This window comes from Monodon monoceros, unplaced genomic scaffold, assembly GCF_005190385.1.
Source record: "Monodon monoceros isolate NGI ecotype Baffin Bay Population unplaced genomic scaffold, NGI_Narwhal_1 Super_Scaffold_21, whole genome shotgun sequence".
NCBI lineage: Eukaryota > Metazoa > Chordata > Mammalia > Artiodactyla > Monodontidae > Monodon > Monodon monoceros.
The window spans coordinates 153,133,870-153,148,135 of NW_021703778.1; the positions used below are offsets into that span (position 1 = coordinate 153,133,870).

The 14,266-nt window shown below is 40.9% G+C and overlaps 1 long non-coding RNA gene across 5 annotated transcripts in view; it reads left to right on the plus strand.

The window, feature by feature from the left end:
• LOC114904153 overlaps window positions 1-14,266 on the plus strand; it is a 199,460-nt gene that overhangs the window by 95,079 nt on the left and 90,115 nt on the right. Inside the window, exon 6 of one of the 5 annotated variants that reach the window (XR_003795868.1) lies at window positions 4,601-5,256. The exons of the other annotated variants lie outside the window; for them this stretch is intronic. This is a non-coding gene — a long non-coding RNA (uncharacterized LOC114904153). The remainder of the gene's footprint in view (window positions 1-4,600; window positions 5,257-14,266) is intronic. 5 annotated transcript variants of the gene reach the window in all.

A 14,266-nucleotide genomic window follows, 5' to 3' on the forward strand; every position in this document is an offset into this window, starting at 1 on the left:
GAGAGGGAGGGAGGGAGGGAGGAAGGAAGGAAGGAAGGAAGGAAGGAAGGAAGGAAGGAAGGAAGGAAGGAAGGAAGGAAGGGGATAAAATAAAGTAAGATAAAATAAAATAAAGTTACTAAAATAAAAAATAATTATTAGGAAAAATAATTTTTTAAGTAACAAAACATAACAAAACAAAAAGCGGACAGAACCCTAGGACAAATGGTGAAAGCAAAGCTATATAGACAAAATCTCACACAGAAGCATACACATACACTCTCACAAAAAGAGGAAAAGGGGAAAAAGTAGTATATCTTGCTCTCAAAGTCTACCTCCTCAATTTGGGATGATTCATTGTCTATTCAGGTATTCCACAGATGCAGGGTACATCAAGTTGATTGTGGAGATTTAATCCACTGCTCCTGAGGCTGCTGGGAGAGATTTCCCTTTCTCTTCTTTGTTCGCACAGCTCCCATGGGCTCAGCTTTGGATTTGGCCCTGCCTCTGCGTGTAGGTCACCTGAGGGCGTCTGTTCTTCACTCAGACAGGACGGGGTTAAAGGGACAGCTGATTTGGGGGCTCTGGCTCACTCAGGCTGGGGGAGGGAGGGGTATGGATGCGGGTCAAGCCTGCAGCATCTTAGGCCATCGTGACGTTGCACCAGCCTGAGGTGCCATGTGTTCTCCCGGAGAAGTTGCCCCTGGATCCTGGGACCCTGGCAGTGGCAGGCTGCACAGGTGCCCCAGAAGGGAGTTGTGGATAGTGACCTGTGCTCTCACACAGGCTTCTTGGTGGCGGCAGCAGCAGCCTTAGCGTCTCATGCCCGTCTCTGGGGTCTGCGCTGATAGCCGCAGCTCACGCCCATCTCTGGAGCGCCTTTAAGCAGCGCTCTTAATCCTCTCTCCTTGCGCACTAGGAAACAAAGAGGCCAGAAAAAGTCTCTTGCCTCTTTGGCAGGTCCAGACTTTTTCCCGGACTCCTTCCCGGCTAGCCATGGTGCACTAACCCCTTCAGGCTGTGTTCACGCTGCCAACCCCAGTCCTCTCCCTGCGATCCGACCTCCGAAGCCCGAGCCTCAGCTCCCAGCCCCGCCCACCCCACGCGGTTGAGCAGACAAGCCTCTCGGGCTGGTGAGTGCCGGTCGGCACCGATCCTCTGTGCGGGAATTTCTCCGCTTTGCCCTCTGCACCCCTGTGGCTGCGCTCTCCTCCGCGGGTCGGAAGCTCCCCCCTCCACCTCCCGCAGTCTCCGCCGGCGAAGGGGCTTCTAGTGTGTGGAAACCTTTCCTCCTTCACAGCTCCCTCCCACTGGTGCGGGTCCCATCCCTATTCTTTTGTCTCTGTTTTTCCTTTTGCCCTACCCAGGTACGTGGGGAGTTTCTTGCCTTTTGGGAGGTCTGAGGTCTTCTGCCAGCGTTCAGTGGGTGTTCTATAGGAGCAGTTCCACATGTAGATGTATTTCTGATGTATCTGTGGGGAAGAAGGTAATCTCCATGTCTTAGTCTTCTGCCGTCTTCCCCTATATTATTCTTTATTGAGGTGTGCCTTTTGGAATAAGAGAAGGGCACAGAACAACAATAATGAGTGTAGTTAGCTTAATCCTCTAATCCTTTCTTCTGCTCTCTTTTTCGCCTTTCTTCCTTTTCCTTCTCATTCCAATTTTCTCCTTTATTGTTTTCAGTAAACGTTTAGACTTGTGTACATATCACATTCGTGTATCCATTCCATAAGAATGCTTGAGCTATTTTGATGGATAGCATTTAGTCCCAGCTTGACTTTCATGTAGAATGGGAGTGGAGGAACACTTTAGTCTCAAGAAACAAAGTTTGCTAGCCAGTTTACACAGTTTGCATGTCTACTGGCAATGAAGAAAGACAGATCTTCATGTTAACATGCTGACTCGTATGCTCTACCACCACTTCAATGACTGAAGAGTCTGCAATCAATTATGTGACACAGTGTTGTCTAATTGATGGGCTATATGTGTATGTGAGGCTATTATAATAGATTAGCTCCTATTAAGATAAAATCATCATGTGGAAAACTCTCTGACTGCCAAATGCCGGCTTCTGCCAAACCATCTGATCAGTGTAATAGAATATCTAAGCATTTATTCTCAGAAAAGTGACTGTAGAAAAACAGCAGCCTCACATTCAGCACATTGGCCCTCTCTCCTCCTTGCTTCAAGTCACATCTGCTGATTTCATGGTTTGATACTTTTTAAAAAATTCTTGTTAGCTCTCTTGAGCCTGTTGGATCCCATCCGGCCTCCCAGTCTTACACAGTAAATCAACCAAGCTCAGATCAGGCTCTCTGCTAAGCAAGAAGGAAGGAAGAAGCACAGAGGGGCATAGAAACATTATACTGAACTCTGGTAGGCTTGGAGAATATTTGCCCGAAATTGATCCCTTGAACCTTGAACCTAACAAACTTGCTTGGTACTCGTTGTCATATTGTGGAAACCGCAGTATTGAATTGGACTTGGTTTCGGCCACACCCCTAACAGTTGGCATAGATAGGATCTCAAGCAAGACATGAAATATCTCGGGTCCTCAAATTTTTACAAAGTAAGGAAGATGGATTGGGAAGATTTTGAGGATATGTTTCAGTTTTATATTCCAAGAATCTCAGATGATGTAGTTTGAAAATTCTTTTCTGACTCTAAACTTAATAGCAGTGCATTTAATAATGAGGTTCCCTGATCTAGTTATCTCTTTTGTAACAACCCACCCCCAAATTTTGTGGCTTAAGAAAACAGCATATATTTTTCTCACAAATCTGCAATTTGGGTCAGAATCTGTCAGGCAGTCATCTCTACCCCGCTCAGCATCGGCTAAGGCAGCTCAAAGGCTGGGGGTTGGAATCATCTGAAGCCTTGTTGACTCATGTACTTGGCAGTTGATGTTTGCTGTTAGCTGGAACTTAAGCTGGAACTGCCAGCTGGAACCTCTGTAGGTGGCATTTTCATGTGTCCTGAGCCTCCTTACAACATGGTGGCTGGGTTTCCAGGGCAAGCATCTAGATTGAGGGAGCCAGGAGGAAGCTGTGTTGCTTTTACGAGCTAATCTTGGAAGTTGTGCAGAGTCTCTCTCACCACATTCTATTTGTCAAGAAAGTCATAAAGGTCTGCCCAGTTCAAGGGGAAAGGAAAATTGATGGGGGTGTGGCAAGTGCTGGAAGAGCTGGTGGGACTGGAAATATTTCTGTGGCCAGTTTTGGAAAATATAATCTGCCACATTCAGGTTATAACAAGGGCTTATATTTGAGTAGAACTGCTATGGAATAGATGTGCTAGTATCACTGCTTGGGAACTCAGCTTCCTCATTAATAATTTAAAAAGGAAAAAAAAAGAGTGATTCTATATCCCAGAGTCTCTGTTTAATATCCCTATATGCCTTATTTCATTTAATCTTCATTTTTACAGATGAGGAAATGGAAGTAGGAGGAGTTCAAGTACCTTGCCTAAGTTCTCATAGCAGGCAAGTGTGCAATGGAAAGTGGACTTCAGAATCAAGCCTGTCTAGTTACAAAGCCCCTGTCTCTTCTGCTACCCCATAGTGCTTCACACATAAAACTCTTGTTCTCATGTTTTAACTTTATTTTTGTTGTTGTTGAAAGAGGGTAAATTCAGATGATATTTTAGGTGGGACTGAAAAGGGAGAAGAGTTGCCAGATAGTTTAACACCTGAAGTGACTCCATATCTAAAATTAGTCTTTGAAAATTAGTCAGCAAGAGTTGATTGTTAATGGCCATTTTTTCTCTTGCACTGGAGAAGGCAAAGCAGGACGATAGCCTGGCTGTTTTGGTACCTAAGGACTGGGGAAAATGCTGAAGCATGTCTCTGATTCATAGCTTTTGGTATGTACAACCATAACGTGAGTAAAAATTTATGAGGCAGTTCTCCAAGGGTTAATGATGAATAAGTGTATAAAGTGTCATTAGAGTCAGAGTGAGAACATGGAAGAGTAGACCAAAGCCGGCCAGTGGTCTGGACTAAAAAGGAGTCAAGCAGTTGTTGCCTGAGGTTGGGCTTCTGTGTTTGTGGGCCAGGCCCATGTAAGAGAACGGAGCAGGCAAGAGTGTCTTTGCTTGTCCCTGGATTAGGTTCTTCTACCAAATTTATGTGTCAGGTGTGCATGCCAGATTGCCAGCAGTTTTAAACAGAAGGCTTTGTGAAGGCTCTCTGCCTACACAGGGTCACCCTTTAATGATTGCCTACCCCATTCATTCAGTAAAATCAAACAAACAACAACAAAACAAAATGTAGTTGACCTGATCCAATTATCTTTTAACATATTTGACATTGACTTGACCCAGCCAACTGAGTGTGGCATCATGTGAACATAGGCTTATAGGGATTCACCTCCTATCCCCTGCTTTTCCCCACCCCCCCCCACATTAGCTATAGAGAAATCTATGGTCTTTAAGAAAGTTATTATAAGAATTTTTGTTTTTTGTTAACAATGGGGTAGCTGTTAAAAGACCATTCTGGGTCTGGCTGACAAAAGATTTTGCCTCATTGTCTACATCAACACACTCACTGCCTTAGTACAAATGGTCTCCCAAGGACAATTTTTAGGTCTTAGCTGTGAGATTTCTTTTTCTCATGTGCTTGCAGCAATTTCAATTGCTTCATAGCTCAACATCTGGACCACATTTGGCTTCATTGTTGGAAAATAAATTAGCATCCCAGATCACGAACAAGGGGCTGACCTTGCACTGGAAAGCAGCGACCATGTCTTCAGTTGATAGACCAGTCTTCCTTGACTATGGAGAAAAAGCTGAAACGCATCTCTTTTCTGGAATTAGTGCCATCTCTCAGAACAGCCTGAGTCTGCTCACAATAAACTGGACATTTGCCCTAGGATGTGGAGCAAAAGATGACACTAATTGGAAGTTGGCACCCTGGAAAACATGTCACAGTCATCTCCTGCAGGAAGATAACCCTTATCATGTGCCAGCACTGAACTGTGGGCTCCATGGACCTGCCTGTGTCTGCTCACACCTGTTCCAACACAGGTGCCAAGAAATGGGGGGTCAGGAGGAATTAGACACACAGAGCCTTTGGGAAGCCACAGAAGTCACAGGGCCCTTTGGAATTATAATAGATTCGACAAGGAGGGGATGGCCTATGTAGATGTATTTGGCTGTGGTCATGAGCATTGAGAATCCCATGTCAAGCACCAATCTGAACAAACTGAACACTGAAGGAAAAAGAAGATTTAAGGAGCCAGAAATAGACACCATGAAAAAGACAGAGGATTTACATTACTGGTAAGTTTTATTGCAACTTTTTCTTTTTAAATTAGGGGTGATGTACAAATATGGAGATAGAAATGCATTGCGTTGGTATAAATAAATAGACTTATACATACTAGTATCTTCTGCTATTTAATGGATCGGGACAGATTTTAAGTCAAATCATGGCCCAAGAAGTGTCAGTTGTAAGCACATATAAAACCTGACATCACAATTAGCATAAACATGGGTGTTAATCCTAACTGTGAAATATAAAGTGATTACACTTTGTGATCACACCTCTCTTATTTTATCTCCTTACCTTCCCCTCATAAAGGGCTCCCAAAACTTTTTTTTTATATGGGACTGCGTAAGATGCAGAAGTGAGGAATAGATATAGATGACTCTATGTAGCCAGGAGACATACTGCTTCTTTCCTACTATGGCATGTTAAGTCCTTTTCCTACTATTCAGTTAGTTCCACAAAAGTTTATTAGGATCCCATTTGGTGTCAGACACTGTGTGCTAAGCACTTGGGATACAAAATATTTAGGCCACTTTTAGCTATTTCCCAGATTACTGCACTAGTCTCTTAGTCAGGGATCTTGTTTCTGGTCTCACCACTTCACCATTACACTTTTCCCAACTTGCTCTTCAAAATGCAGATTGAGTCATCTTTCTAAAATGTAAATTCTATCACATTACTTCCATGAATTAAATTCTTTATTTGTTATCAGTTGCCCTCAGGATACAGTCCTAGCTCTTTGGCAGGACACCTGAGATTCTGATGAGCCTGCTACTGCTTGCCCACCTCATCTTTGGCCACCCCTCATCACGCCTCTGAGGCATGTTTAACTGAGCACAGTTACACAGAACTACTTGCAATTACCTGAAAGCACCATGTGCTTTCTTATCTCTAGGTCTTTGCAAAAAGTGTTCCCTCAACCTGGATTACCTTCTGCCCCTCTGCATGTGGTCAATGCCTCCTCATCTTTCCTACCTTCATTGAAATGCCACTTCCTTTGGGGAGCTTACCATAACTTTCCTTCTACACTGCTGCAGCACCATTAGCTTAATCAAGTAACCATCTCTTGTGGGTTAAATGATTTATTTTATCACTCACTAGTACATTTGTCACTCCTTACATCTCTCTAGAGTAGTTAAGTCTTTGATTAAAATATAACAAATCTATGCACTCCTACCCTTTGTTTTGTGTCTTGTGCACACACCATCAATATTATAGCTATGTGCATATTCTCATACTTATTTAGCATTTACGATGGCAAAGAATAGTTTTTCACTTATCATTATTTAATCTTTAAAACAACTCTAAGTAGTAGTTATTACTGCCATCATCTCATTTTCAGCTACATTTAATTAATTTCCCCAGGTGTTTAGAATAGCAGAACTAAGATTTAAACCCTGATCTGTAAGACACCAGAGTCTATTTTGCTCTCTCTTAAGACACAGTATAATAAGTTCCTTCTGTCTGTCTCTCACTTATTTAATTTTAAACTTTCCAAGGTTAGGAATAACGTTTTAGTCATAGTTACAGCTCCAGTACATAGTACAATGTCTTTCATGCAATGCATTTTGAGAACACAGAGAATGGATGGGGAGGCCTTTGCACCTATCCTTAAGTTACTCATAGAACTAGAGGGCAGACACCTAAAAGGATAATTTTGATATAATGAGATAAATGCACTATTATAGATAGGCACAGGTTACTATGCAGTGAGGAGGAGGGACGTATAGCCCAGACTTCAAGTGCTTGGTTTCCTAAAAGAAGTAATGCCTGAATTGAATATGAACACACTAATTTCTTAGATACATTTGCACTAAATGTGTATCTAGGGGAAATTCAAGTAATGTAATCTTCTTTGTGACAAAAAAATTAAACTGCAGTCATATTTTTGAAACATTTAGCATGTAGCAGATGAGGTGTGGAGAAATGATATCATGTTAGGGTCAAGGGCAAGATTTAAAATTTTTGATTTGGCATTTTTCATGTGACAAATGATTATTGGAGTCTGGTTGAATAAAAACTCTAAGTCTTCAAGTAATATGAACTTGAAACCCCCCTTCAATTTTGTTTATTTTTTAAATATGTAGAAACATTACCATTTCTATAATATCCAGACTAAAGTCTGTTTAGAAACCATCTGCATGACTTCTTGTGCTCATTCTTTTGACCTCTACAAAGGAGAAGTTGGGTTGAAGACTCCTGAAGGATATTTCCACCTCTAGTAGACTCTGATCCTCAGTTTTGTCCATGATTTACTCTGAGAACGTAGTAAAATGTCCACTGTTTTAATAAATACAGATAATCATATTCTGAAAGGAAAAGTAGTATTATAAGTCAGGTGCTTGCAATTTTGAGCTAAACTCCGAGCACTTCTAATCTGAATTCAGATGAGCTCCTGAGATCGGTATACCCGTTTTTTTTTTAAGATTTTTTTTTTCTTTGATGTGGACCATTTTTAAAGCCTTCTTGAATTTGTTACAATATTTCTTTTGATTTATGTTTTAGTTTTTTGGCCCTGAGGCATGTGAGATCTTAGCTCCCCGGCCACGGATTGAACCCACACCCCCTGCATTGGAAGGAGAATTCTTAACCACTGGACTGCCAGGGAAGTCCCTAGCATACCTGGTTTTTAAATGTGGTTACTGACACCGATTTCAAAGTGAGGGCTGCTGTCCTTGGTGCTGACAGTGATGTTTACATTGATCTTCTTGAGCAAGTATGTGTGTGTGAAAGAGAGAGTGGGGGGTGTGGGGAGAGAGCGAGAGGTGGGTGGGGACAGAGGCAGAGTTATCCAGGACACAGAAAAAAATGTCTCTCACTCGTTTAACCAGGAAGCATCGCTTTTACTCTTCTAAACTCATCTAGGGAGCTTCAAAGATTTTCTGGGATTCTTAATTATTTGATCTATATCTTTTTTTTTTTTTTTTTTTTTTTTGCGGTACGAGGACCTCTCCCTGTTGTGGCCTTTCCCGCTGCGGGGCACAGGCTCCGAACGCGCAGGCTCAGCGGCCATGGCTCACGGGCCCAGCCGCTCTGCGGCATGAGGGATCTTCCCGGACCAGGGCACGAACCAGTGTCCCCTGCATTGGCAGGCAGACTCTCAACCACTGCGCCACCAGGGAAGCCCTGATCTATATCTTTTTAAACTGTGACTGAATTTTTACATAAGGGGTTAAGAGTGGTTCCCCCTTAGCTTTTCATTTTCCATGTTGATTTCTCAGTTTGCCGTACAATAGCCTTTGTATGCGTATTGTGTCAGAGAGTTTCTTCCTTATATTTTCAGCAAATTTAAATACCCATTTGACATTATTCTTTGTGTTCTCCTCTTCACAGACATGGAAGACATCAGTTCAGTTTCTATGAACTTAAAAATCAAGTTGTGATTAACCTATTTATGTAACTGGAAAATACTATGCCTCCTTTCCTCCCCTGCAGGGTATCTGCTCCTCCTGTTTGTTCTTAATAACAACCAAATTCCTTGGGCTAATGATATTATTTGTTGAAAAGCATGGAAGACTACTGGGAGCCATTATCATTCTTGCCGTCTTTTTCTTTTTCTTTTTTTTTTAAAAAAAGAATTATGAAGCTTTTGCCTCATCTCTCCATTTTCTGATCATTTCACTGATCACATGTCAGCATATTTCACACCGGGTACTATCTTTCAGACCAGTTTATTTATTCCCCTTTTAACCTTCCTGATGCAACTCACAGTTCTTTTTTTTCCCCCAATTCTTTTCCAGTTATCTTAGAAAGATTTGTCTCCCTCTCTTTGTTCCACTTGTGAGGAAAAAAGGGGCTAATCCAGACTTTTCAGTATAAAAGTATTGCTGGCAATATCTCTATAGTAAAGGGAATGAAAGCTAGAAACTTTGATGTGGAATTAGGGAGAATAAAGAACCAGTGCCTTGAACTTTGAAACCCACTGAAAATGCATTCAGTACCTTTAAGAGTCAACATTTTCTTCCTTATCTTTCTCTAGTTAAATTTACTTTCATCAAAGAACAAAATCTTTTTTTTTCTGTTTTGTTTTCCCTTTTTTTGGCATTTCAATCATATTGTTTGCTACAGTTTTTTTCTAATGCAATTGTACCATATTTCAGTTTCAGCTGAGGTTAAAAAAGCTTTTGTGAACTGGACCTTTACAGATGATGTATAACATTTCATTATGTTTTTGAGGTCCAAGCAATAGGTATATAACTTTTGGAAAATATTTATTTCCATCATGGGGCCTCTCTGTATTAATTTCTTATGCTTGATGGATTTTGTTAAATATTTCATTGCCATCCGTTTATTTTCAAAACTGAATGCCTACATTTTCTTTGCATCAAACAAATAACCACGTTAGTAGGTTTTTATCTATTCACACTCCAGTTTTTAATATTCCTTCATTTATTCACATGGCAATTATTTATGACAATTATCAACAGATAGAGTGCCTAGTACATACCAGGCATTGTACTAAGTCCTGTGACAGAGATATTTAAAGAATAGTCTTTATCTCAAGTTGCTCATGCTGTAATAGGGGGTACCAGATGAGCAAACATAATTGTGGGAGTGAATTAACTGAATTAACTCAGTTAATTGAATTATGACAGAGGTACAAAGTGTCATGGAACATAGGAAAGGGTACCAACTTATCCACTGTGGTCCAGAGCTGGAAACTCTATGGTATGACCTTGAAGAATTGCCCTAATGGACTTATAACTGAGCAGTGTTTACTGGCCCTGATTGTGATACATCTGTGCAGTTGTATGGGCTTTGGAATCAGAGAGACCTGGAAACAAATTCTGGCCCAGCTGTTTCCTAAGTGGTGTTCTACTTGAGATTCAATTTTTTCATCTACAAAATGAGAATGATGATACCTGCCTCACAAAATATGATTTGAATAAGATAATGAGGTTCATATATTTTCTTTAAGCCCCTCCCCATAGACATTAATGATAACAAGACTGAACTCTGATTATCACACTTGGTAATGCTCAAGCCCTGGTTTAAGCTATTTACATGTCTAATCCTTTTGATTGTCACCACGACTCTGTTAGGTATATATTATTATTTCTATTATCCCTGCTTCACAAGGAGGAAAGTGAGGTCTACAGAAGTTAAATGATTTGCCCCAAGGATATGGTTTATAAGAGAGAGAGCAAGGGGTTGAACTTAGATCTGCTTAGCACTGAAGCCCAGGTCTTTATCTCCTCCTATACTCTTGCTTCCTGCCCTGTTTTATTTCGATTATAGAGTATGGTAGACATTTATCTCACGGGTTTTGATTCCCAGGTAGGAGACTAGGGTAGACATTAAAGTATACATTTTATGTGGACGTGCACCATGTGTATTTTGCTAAGCTGAATCCCCAGCTTGTCACATAGGACTTGATACCCAGAAGGCACTTATATTTGTAAAAATGTAGGCTAAGCTGATGTAACAAAGAAACTCCAAAACACAGATGTTTATTTCCTTCTCACATAAGAGTCCGTGGCAGGTAGGTAGGCTTGACTTTTCCATTTTCAACAAGCAGACAAGTAACAGCAAAAGTCCAGGTCAAGGATTTTTTTTAAGCAAGTGATGCCAAAGTTGCCCTTGTCACTTCCATTCACTCTCCATTAGTGCAAACTTAGGTCACCACCCGTCCCTATGAGATGGGTCAGAAAATTTACATTCTAGTTGGACAGCTACTTTCTCAGGAAGGGGAGGAGAATAGATTTGTGGGCACCACCAGAAATTTCCATTACAGTGCTCAGTGAACATTTATTGAATGAGTAAATGAAGAAAATCAAAGCCTGTAAGTAAACATGAGCCCCAATGAGACCAAGACAAAGGTGTTAGCTTGATCCACTAGCTCAGAAACCTATGTCAACGTGCCAATACGTCTTTCCAGCTAATTCTTGCAGAAACACATCTTTAGTCATAGCCACCTATTGTAAGTGTCATTTCACTCTAATGTTTTCCTTTAATCTGTGACTGTCAACTTTTCTCTTGAATGTCAGAATGGGATCGAAGCTAGAGAAGAGTTTATGTGAGCTCCATGGATTATGCCACTCTCTTAAGGGAGATAAAGTGACAGGTTATACAGCTCTTATCTATGTCAGCTATCAGAGACTCTTCATCCTGGAGCAGGGGAGAGTATCACGAGTTTTAGCTGTTATTTGTGATCCTCTTTCAGAACTACCTTGGAATTAGAAGAGAGTAGCTCTGACACTGGCAAATGTAGTTTTAGTTCTCCTAAAGGAAATTTTCTACCTTTGGGCTTCTAGACTCTGTCAGATCAATATCCTAGCTGGGAACTCTATCCTGGCAACTTCCTCTTTTCTGCAATGTAACACTTGCCTTGTTTCATTAGAGTTTTTTCACAGCCCGTGTAGGGGCGTGTACTGTATGATGATCCACTGGTAGCAGATAATTCGCCCCAGAGAGTGTGACCACTTTTCTTTGTTGCCTGAGGGTATGACAGATCCTTATTAATTTCACCGAGTCAACAGCCAGAATTGCAATAGACTTTGTGAATGCAGAAGAGAAAAAGGTACAGATCGGGGGAGTAGTCAGTGAGGACATTTTCTTCCAAATTTATCAAGGTGGAACCTTCCTCTCTCACTTGTAAGGCTGAAAAAAAAATTAAAGAATAACTACTGAAATCTCATATCTCTTTAAGCTCTTTCATTCCTAAGAACTTAAAGTGACTCTGTAGACCTACATCTCATTTATTTTCACGACATCCCTGTGGAGTCAGAGGTTAGTTTTTCTTTTACTGTCCAGAGGAAAGACAATGCACTAAGAACTCAAGTGACTTGTATTCAAGGTCAAAAAATGAGACAAGTTGTAAAGCCAATGCTTGAATTCAGGCTTCTGGCTTCTTATCTAATGGCTGCTTTAAGATGATAGTATTTGGGGAAGAAACATAGATGGGAGAACTTAAAATATATGATAAAGACACGATATATTGAGGTTCAGATCTGGAAATGTTCCTTAGTTCACAGATGTAAAAAAATGCTTTCGAGGGACTTCACTCGTGGTGCAGTGGTTAAGAACCTGCCTGCCCATGCAGGATACACAGGTTTGAGCCCTGGTCCAGGAAGATCCCACATGCCACGGAGCAACTAAGCCCGCGTGCCACAACTACTGAGCCTGTGCTCTAGAGCCTGTGTGCCACAACTACTGAAGCCTGTGTGCCTAGAGCCCGTGCTCCACAACAAGGGAAGCCACCACAATGAGAAGCCCACACACAGCAACAAAGAGTAGCCCCCGCTCACTGCAACAAGAGAAAGCCTGCGTGCAGCAATGAAGACCCAACGCAGCCAAAAATAAAATAAAAGTTAAAAAAAATTAAAAAGAGAAAGAAGAATGGAGGATATTGGCCATGGCACATAACTGATGCTCATTAAATTGTTGTGGAATAGAAGGGTTGTATAACAAAAAGTGGGTGAACAAAATCACCTCAGATTTGTAGGGTTGGAGCAAGATCTCCTTAGCCCCTATGGTACCTTTGTACAAATTAGGCAAAGTGCTTTTCTTCCAGGTGCACACAGCCCTAAGTCAGGGTGCACAGCTCGGTGAGTGAAGCCCTGGCTGGATTTCAGTGTCATTTATCCAACCCTTCAGCTGGATGCTCTTTATGGCAATCTTGGGGTAGAATAGCACCCTTAAAGTCACCTAGTCCTTCTCCCCACGTTCAGGGAATATAACGTCATGTCTACCCCACAATAGAAGTTAATCCACTTTTAAAGACCTCTTGGAAAAATATTTTCACTTCATTAGTTTCTCATAATATTCTGAAGTCCTTGAGGTTAGGATAAGGTTCATCTCTATATGAAGGGAGAAAAGAACAGCAACAATGAGGACCGCATAGATTATGAGCTTGCAGTGGATTTAACAAGGTTCACAAGAGGCCAGTTTATAATAAGCTTTCCACTGGAAGTGGAAAACATCAGAGGGAAGTGCTGGTATACAAATATGCAGCCTGGCCAACTTCAGACAGTCATTCAGAGAAGAGAACCTAAGTTTCCATGAATCAGGACTGTAGGTATTTGCAGCCTATGTAGATCACAGGAAGCACTAAAGCCCCCAAGACATAACTAGTTCCTACAGCAGCCCTCTTTCTTAGACTATTAATTTTGGTAAGAATATAATTGTAAACACATGGTCACACTAATGTTGGATGATGGGTACATTTTAATTCACAGCTTAAGAAAAAGAGAAATGGACAGAAATGAAATGACTAGCTCACATGGCATTAGCAAACTTTAAATTTCTAATTCCATCTTTCCACTAAATCTGATAATTTCTAGAGTTGACCAAATAAGTCCCTGAAATACCAATAATGTGAATACTTATCATGTGTCAGTTACTGTGCTAAGTTCTTTCTATAGTGTATGGACTGAATTGTGTCCCCCCTAAAATTCGTATGTTGAAACTCCAACCCGCAATGTGACTGTATCTGGAGATTAGGCCTTTAGGGAGATAATTAAAGTTAAATGAGGTCATAAGGTAGGGCCCTAATACTTTAGAGCTGGTGTCCTTATAAGAAGAGAAGGGATGCTAGAGGTGTCTTTCGCACACATGCATATGGAGGAAAGACCATATTAGAACGCACTTAGATCCTAGACTTCTGGCCTCCAAAACTGTGAGAAAATAAATTTCTGTTGTTAAAGTCACCCAGTCTGTGAAATTTTGTTATGGTATCCCTCTCTGACTAACACATATAATTAGCTCAAATAAGCTTGTTACTGAGGCCGGTGGTATTATTTTAGGAATTAAGACTAGCGATTAACAGTACAGGTGGTTTTAGAGCCCAACTATCTGACCTCAAATCCTAACTCTACCACTTTCTACTTATGTGACCCTGGGCAAGTTCTCGATCTTTCTTTACATAAGTTTTTCCATGTGAAAATTGGCAATAATAATAGTATCTTTATCATTTTCTATTCATTACTTTATTAAAAATAAAATAATCAGAAAACAAAGAGATTGCCAAATACTAAAAAACAGAAATTGTAGGAAAAGAATAGTATCTTCCTTGTTGGGTGT